This window comes from Suncus etruscus, chromosome X (assembly GCF_024139225.1).
Source record: "Suncus etruscus isolate mSunEtr1 chromosome X, mSunEtr1.pri.cur, whole genome shotgun sequence".
NCBI classification, from domain to species: Eukaryota; Metazoa; Chordata; class Mammalia; order Eulipotyphla; family Soricidae; genus Suncus; species Suncus etruscus.
This window is the reverse complement of record NC_064868.1, coordinates 17,512,529-17,520,648: the sequence shown is the minus strand read 5'-3', so window position 1 is coordinate 17,520,648 and position 8,120 is coordinate 17,512,529. Positions and strand designations below refer to the sequence as shown.

Below are 8,120 nucleotides of genomic sequence, written 5' to 3'. Positions count from 1 at the left end.
TGACTGTGCTCAGTGATCGCTCCTGGGGCACTTGGTAACTATATGGGGTTTTGGAGATTGAACCTGAGCAGCCACCTTCCTTCTCTGTCCCTGCATTTATTTATTTTCTAGGCATTCCCTAAACCATAGTCAGGAGACTCAGGAGCCAGAGGCATGGCCGGCTGGTCAGTCACTCCTGGAATATTGGTTCAGTTGCATTCTGACATTTTGTTTTGTTTTGTTTTGGGGCCACACCCAATGGCTCTCAGGGGTTACTACTGGTCTTACCCTTATAAGTCACTCCTGGCAGGCTCAGGAGACCATGTGGGGAGTTCTGACTTATTTATGAAAAACTAATACTTGGGGTTTTAAGCGCCCAAGAGAGATGACTGGATAAAGAACCTCTGGGACATATACACGATTGCAATTGGCACATGGCACAGCAGTGAAATGATAGAATGCTTCGTAGATCTGAAGTTGCCAGCCAGTCCATCTCTGCTGGGCATGTGTCCATGAGCCGGAGCTCCATCGTGGCTATTAAAACACAGGCACAACTTTTTCCAGCGGTAACGATCTCCCCTTGAGAGAAGATGCCTCTCGCCAAGGATCTCCTTCACCCCTCGTTGGAGGAGCAGCAGAAGCACAAGAAGTGGCTGGTGCAGAGCCCCAACTCCTACTTTATGGGCGCCAAGTGCCCAGGATGCTATAAGATCACCACAGTCTTCAGCCATGCACAGACGGTAGTTTTATGTGGGGCTGCTCCACTGTCCTCTGCCAGCGTACAGGGGGAAAAGCAAGGCTGACAGAAGGATGCTCCTTCAGACAGAAGCAGCACTAAAAGCTCCCTGAATCAAGATGAATGGAAAAACCATCTCAATAAACACATTTTGGAAACCCCCCCTCCCACACACACACAGAAAGCGAAGAGGATTTGAGTATGGCTTGTCTTGCCCCTTTCTCTTCCCAAGCATACCGTCCTGTTTTAGGGGTGCACCAGCCCCCAGCCATGGTGTGTCTGATGTGGCACCCATTTTGCAGCCCCCGCAAGAAGCTGCCCTCCCCCCCCCCACTCTGTGTCATATGATCGAAGACAGCTCCCTCATTGGGCTTTTTCCTCTTCTACTTCTTGGCCAGAGAGATGTGTCCCGGGAATTCTCCTTGAATAATTCATATTTTTGTTTTAAATAATTCACTAGTTCTGGCTTCTGCAGTTGTTGGGGGCCCCAGGATTAATCAGCAGGAGGCACAGCTGGCCTGGAGGTGCCAGGGCTTTCTCTAGCAAGGCCATACTGGCAACACTGACTGACACTTTGATGGGGCAGAGGCAGATCGTACACATTAGTCTGCTCTGGGGTGCGGGGTGTGTGTGTGTGTGTGTGTGTGTGTGTGTGTGTGTGTGTGTGTGTGTGCTCACATTGGACTTTTGATTACTCCCATCATTCCAATCTCGCAGCCCTCTCATCTGACATAAGGTAATTTTGGTGGTGAAGATCAGCCTGGCACTAGATATACAGAATTAGCTCCTGATCCCAAATCCTGTCCAGATCAGGTTAGGGTTAGAGTTAGGTTTGGAGCTAGGGTTAGGGTCATAGGGTTAGGATTAGAGAGTTAGAGGGCTAGGATTAGGATTGAGGTTAGGGGTTAAAGTTAGGTTTGGACTAGAGGGTTAAATGTTGGTATTGCGGCTAGGGTTAGGATAGGGGTATGGGGTTAGGGTTAGGACTGCTGTTGAGGTTGGAGTTAGAGTCGATTTGAAGTAGAGTTAAGGTTAGGATTGAGGCTAGAATTAGGGGTGAGGATTTAATCTTGACTACCATTAGGTGTGGCTCAAGCCAACTGCCTCTTTCTCACACACATAGATTGTGTCTGAATCTATTTTTATCCCTTTAAAGTATTTATATAGGGGCTGGAGTGATGATAATACAGCAGGTAGGGTGTTTGCCTTGTATGTAGTCGATCTAAGTTCCCTCCCCAGCAGCCCTATATGGTCCCCTGAACCCAATAAGAAATAATTCCTCAGTGCGGAGTCAGGAGTAACCCTGAGCACAAAGAGGTGTGGCCCCAAAACAAGTAAAAAAGAATTGAGTGGAAATATTGGTGGGGTATTTGGGCCTCAAAGATCAAAGGACTCAAAGTACTGTAGGCTTCCTGTGAAGGTCTGTGGAATTCCCAGCACTAGCTGGTCCCCTGAGCACTGCCTGGGGCCACCTTGGCTGAGCAAGGAGTAGCTGTGAGCACTGTCTGCTGAGACTTAAAAACAAAATGAACCAAAAAACCAAATAATTTCATGCTTTAGAAGGAACCAAGGGGCCAAAGAGATAGTATAGTGGCAGGGTGTTTGCCTTACATGCGGCTGACCCGGGAGGGACTTGGTTCTATTGCCGGCATCCCATATGGTCCCCCAGCCTGCGAGGACGATTTCTGAGTGCAGAACCAGGAGTGACCCCTGAGCTCTGCTGGGTGTGGCCCAGAAACCAATAAATAAATAAATAAAGTTTTTAAAGAATAAAATAAAAGGAGGAATCAAATCTGCAAAGTGTCATCAATGGGCCAAATCAATTGTTTTACATATAGTTGACCCAGATTCTCTCCCTGGGGTGTCATATGGTCCCCCCAGTTCCACCAGAAGTGATTCCTAAGCACAGAGCCCCAAGTAAGCTCTGAGCATCGCCAGGTGTGGCCCCAAATAAACATCCCTTACTCACTCCTGCCTAAGGAATGGCTGAGTCTCAGTGTCACACAGGAATTGCATAGAGCTGGGCTGGGCTCAGGCTTTCAGCCTGCCCTCATCTCCTGTCCCCATTGTGCAGACCAATTTATCTGGGAACACTGAAGAAGGGCTGCCCTGGCCCTCAGTACCAGTGCAAGGTGGAGATTCTGAGCGCAAGTGCTCATTTCCCTGCCTCCGCACTCCACCTCTCTGCCTTCAAAAGAGTACTCAGTGCTGTGGCCTGCTCACTCTGGTGGCTTTGAGAAGGGAAGATTAGCAAGTCTCAGGAGAGCAAAAGCTCTCCTTGGCACTTGCAAAGAGTCCAGGTGCAAACTGGTTCTCTTCCTGTGAATGGGCCAAGGAGTCTGCAGGGGACTTGTGCCAGGTGCAAGCAGGGCAGGCAGCAGGAGGCACAGGGCTGCCAACGCCAGCCCCCACTGGCACAGAGCTTGTGGGCGCTGCCCAAGACTAGAAATTGGGCTGTTGTGATCAGTAATGGCCCAATGAAAGAACCCAAATCTCCAGCTTCACAAAAGGAGTGCCCGAGCAGTAGCACAGTGGGGAGGGCGTTTGACCTGCAGATTGCACCCAGTGAACCTGTGTTTAATCCCCAGCATCCCATAGTGTGCTCAGAACACCGCTCGGAGTGATCTCTGAACACAGAGCCAGAAGTAACCATTGAGCATTGCCAGGTGTAGTCCCAAAACAAAAAAAATAAAACCAAAAAAATAAACATTATTCAAAGGCCAAATCAATACAACAGTGAGTAGGGCATTTGCTTTACACACAGCAGACCTGGGTTCAATCCCTGGCACCCCATATGGTTCTCTGATCCCCTCGAGGAGTGATTCCTGAGTACAGAGCCAGGTATAAGCCCTGAGCACCGCTGTATATAGGCAAAAAATAAAAAAAAAAGAGGGGCCGGAGAGATAGCATGGAGGTAGGGCATTTGCCTTGCATCCAGGAGGACAGTGGTTTGAATCCCAGCATCCCATATGGTCCCTGAGCCTGCCAGGAGCAATTTCTGAGCATAGAGCCAAGTGTAACCCCTTAGCACTGTCGGGTGTGACCCCAAAACAAAAATAAATAAATAAATAAATAAAATAAATAAAATAAAATAAAAAAAAGAATTTGTGTATGGCCAGGAAATAGTATTGGGAAGTAAAGCACTTGCCTTGATTCCTGGGAACCCCAATTTGAATCCCTGGAACTGTGTAGGGTCTCCCCAGTACCTTCGGGGGTCACTCCTGATGACAGAGCCAGGACTAGCCCCGGAGCATCACTGGATGTAGCTAGAAAATCAAAAATAAGAGAGAGAGGGGCCAGAGTGGTGGAGCAAGTGGTAAAGTGTCTGCCTTGCCCGAACTAGCCTAGGACAGACCGAGGCATAGCCTAGGACATACCCCAGCATCCCATACGGTCTCCCAAGCCAGGAGTGGTTTCTGAGCGCATAGACAGGAGTAACCTGTGTCACCAGGTGTGACCCAAAAACCAAAAGAGAAAACTGAGAGAGAGAGAGAGAGAGAGAGAGAGAGAGAGGGAGGGAGGGAGAGAGGAGAGGGTGAGGAGAGAGAGAGGAGAGAGAGAGAGAGAGAGAGAGAGAGAGAGAGAGAGAGAGAGAGAGAGAGAGAGAGAGAGAAGTGCAAGCCTGTTTTTCTTGTTGACAGATTGGCCTCCAGCCTATTCAGAACTAGGGTCAAATATCATAGCCACCGAGTCAAATTCCCCAACCTCCAGGCAGCGCCCCCCCATCTGTGCATTCTGTACCTCCCATTTCTCCTTCTCTATGGCTTCCCTTGGGTGTAATTGCTGTGTGAGCCTCTTTAAAGACAGAGTCAAAAATCTCTCTCCCTCCTAGAAATGGTATTTAAGGAAGGAACCGAGTAAGCTGGAGAGATCCTCTGGGAGTTAAGGTGCTTGCCGGGCGCACGGCTCAGCATGATCCTATCCTGGCACCCACATATGGTCCCAGAGCCTGCCTAGAACCATCCACCAGCACAGAACTACAGTAGGCCAGAGCATTACAGGGCATGGGCCCCAAACCAAGTCAGAACACTCACAGAAATGTCAATTTGGAAAATCATTCCTCTATGATAAGATGCATAGCTCAGGGGCCGGGGGAGACAGGACAGGAGTTAAAGCACTTGCCTTGGTCCTTGGCCAATTTTGGCTCAACACCCAGCGCCTTACAGGGTCTTAAGAGCACTGCCAGCTGTGAACCCAGAGCTAGGAGTAATTCCTGAGCACTGACTGCCACATGTTAGCCACCCTCAAAATTCTTTTAATACTTTCCTTTTTAAAAGCATGATTTGGACCAGAGTGATAACACAGTGGGGAGGGTGTTTGCCTTGCACATGGTCAACCCGGGTTCAATCCCAGGCATCTCATAGGATTCCCTGAGCCTGCCAGGAGTAACCCCTGGACACCACCATTGTGGCCCAACTCTCCTCCCACAGAAAGGTAAGGTTCTCTTTCTATGCTCCTGGGACCATATGGGGTGCTGGGGACATGCTGTGTTATTACTTTGGCCTAGATTCTTGAAAGTTAATTCTCTGGAAGACACCAGAATCGACTAGGGAGCCCCTGGAAGTAACAGAGAACCCCCTAGATTATCTCCAATGGCCGGAAATCTGATTCTTATACTAGACACCTCCCCAATCAGGGGAACGGCCTCTGAAGACAGAACAGAGGTGCACACGTAGTCTGAAACCAGCAAAGTCAGGTATGAATAGAAACTGGGGGTCTTTTTTCTTCGGGAGCCAGTCCAGAGACACCAAGGATCATAATCTTTTCAGGACCCACACCGGGTAAGATGTCCCCACCCAACTAATGTGGGGCCGATTCCTGCCCTGTGATTGGGCACCCAGAGACATTATAAAGGATTGCTGCCCTGCGCTCTGCCTTCTTTCTGCCAGAGCCAGCCCAGAGACACCAAGGATCATAATCTCTCCAGGACCCACACCCGAGGAGCACGGACGCGGAACCCCTGAACCCCACTTCTCCACATTGTAAAAAGCAATCTACAACCTTAACAATGGAGAAATTTTGCAGTACAACCCCATGTTTAAAGAATCAAGATGGCTGCTCTGATAATCCAAAAAGTACCAAACAGTTAGGTATCCTTTCAAATAAGATGTTTAGAATAGAATTATGGAAGTTGTTCAGCGAGCTCAAAAAAAGCATTGGTAGACTTGACTGGAGCACAAATAAGAATCGAGGATTTGACGACTGAAATTGAAAATTTTCATACTGAAATAACAGGCCTGAAAAACTCGGCTTATGAATTAAAAACCTCAATGGAAAACCTCTCCACTGGAGTAACGTCAGCTACAAACGGGGTCAATGAGCCAGAGGATGAGATCCAGAACAACTCCATACAACAGAAGAGATTGGGAGAGAACTTTAAAGCAAATGATCAGACAATGTCTAAACTACTCAAAGAATGTGAACCGATGAAAATAGAAGTCATTGAAAAACTCAACAAAGGGCCCCGGAGAGATAGCACAGCGGTATTTGCCTTGCAAGCAACCAATCCAGGACCAAAGGTGGTTGGTTTGAATCCCAGTGTCCCATATGGTCCCCCGTGCCTGCCAGGAGCTATTTCTGAGCAGATAGCCAGGAGTAACCCCTGAGGGCTGCCGGGTGTGGCCCAAAAACCAAAAGAAAAAAAAGAAAAAAAAAAGAAATACTCAACAGAAACAACATAGGAATCAATGAAGTCCCAGAAACCCAGAACAAGAATAATAAGAGGAATTGGAGGAAAAGTGAGAACAGAAAGAGGAGGAAGAAGTATTTTAAGAAGAATAAGACAAAGAAGAGGAAGAATAAGGTGAAGAGGAGTAAGAAGAACATTGTGAAAAATAGTAAGAAGAGAGGAAAGATGAAAAGGATTCATCCTTTTCTTCTGAAAAAGAAGAGAGGAAGGAGAGTAAGAAGAGGGCAAAGATTAGTAAGAAAAGAAGAGGAGGAAGAAGAGGAAGAAGAATAAAAGAAGGAAGAAGAGTAGGAGGAAGAAGAAAAAGAAGAGGAAGAAGAGGACAAGAGGAAGAAGGAAAAGAAGAGAAGAAAAAATACAAGAAAAGAGGAAGAAGGGAAAGAAGAGGAAAAAGAAAAGGAAGAAGAGGTGGAGAAAGAAAAAGAAGAGAAAAAAGTAGAAGAGGAGGAAGAAAGGAAAGAGTAGGAGGAAGAAGAATAAGAAAAAGAAGAGAAAGAGGAAGAAGAGTCTACAACCACAACACCCTGAAAGTGCCCGATCTTGTCTTATCTCAGAAAGAGGAAGAAGAAAAAGAGGGGAAAAAAAAGAAGAAAATGGATTGAAGTTTATTTTTTTATTTTTTGGTTTTTGGGCCACACCTGGCAGCCCTCAGGGGTTACTCCTGGCTATCTGTTCAGAATAGCTCCTGGCAGGCACAGGGGTCCATATGGGACACCGGAATTCGAACCAAACACCTTAGGTCTTGGGTCAGCTGCTTGCAAGGCAAACACCACTGTGCTATCTCTCCAGCCCCTTCTTTTGTTTTTGTTTTTTTTTTTGAAGTTTATTTTTAATTTATTTTCTTATAGTAGTGTCTTTGTTTAAACACCGTGATGATAACATGTTTGTAGTTGAGTTTCAGTTAAAAAAAATACAGTTGGGGTGGAGGGAGGACATCACTGGTGGTGGAAATGCTCTTGATTTATTGTCACATGTACCTTAACTATTACTGTGAAATATTTGTAATTTAGAAAAAAAATAGAAAAAATAAGAAAGAAACTGGGGGTATGTTGAAAGCCAAGGCTTCCAACTTCCAGAGGGACCCCAGAGCGCTTGCACTTAACGCCAGCACAGCAAGAGAACACGTTTGCATTGTTTTATGCATCCACCCCCCACCCCCAGAAATTGCTGGCATAGGAGGACAGAAACCTTGGGAAAAGATTACACCCCCAAGAGCAGACAGAGGAAGGGAAGAAAACCATTAACAGGGAGGGCTGAGGCTTATTCTGGGCTGGGAGGGAGGAAACGAGAAGGAAGGGCAGCCAGACATTGCAGCTCTGCTGGGCTAGTGCTCAGCTGTTTGTGCAAAGACAGGAAGTAACGCATTGAGGCTGGAAGCAACTACGTCAATGCCTTCCCCGACCCCTTTCCTCCCAACCACCCCAAACCCTTTGGGTGGCCCCAGAGCCATGCCAAGCCTGCACACTCTAGAAATCACAATCACAATGGTTCTTCCTTCTCGGGACCCCAGCTCTTTGCTCTTTCCTGCCTCTCCTGGGACTACCCTCTCCCATCTCTCCAGGATTGGATGAGAGGGATCCTTTTCTGTTTTTCTTTGTTGGTTGGTTGGTTTTTGTTTATGAACCACACCCAGCAGCCCTCAGGGGTTCCTGGCTTTGTGCTCAGAAATCATTCCTGGCAGGCCGAAGGGACCATATGGGATGCTGGGGATCGAAC

General features: G+C 47.4%; 1 pseudogene; it reads left to right on the top strand.

Annotated features, from left to right (window-relative positions):
- Positions 1-569: 569 nt before the first annotated feature.
- LOC125998706 (40S ribosomal protein S27-like) lies at positions 570-817 on the top strand (annotated as a pseudogene).
- The last annotated feature ends 7,303 nt before the right edge of the window (positions 818-8,120 follow it).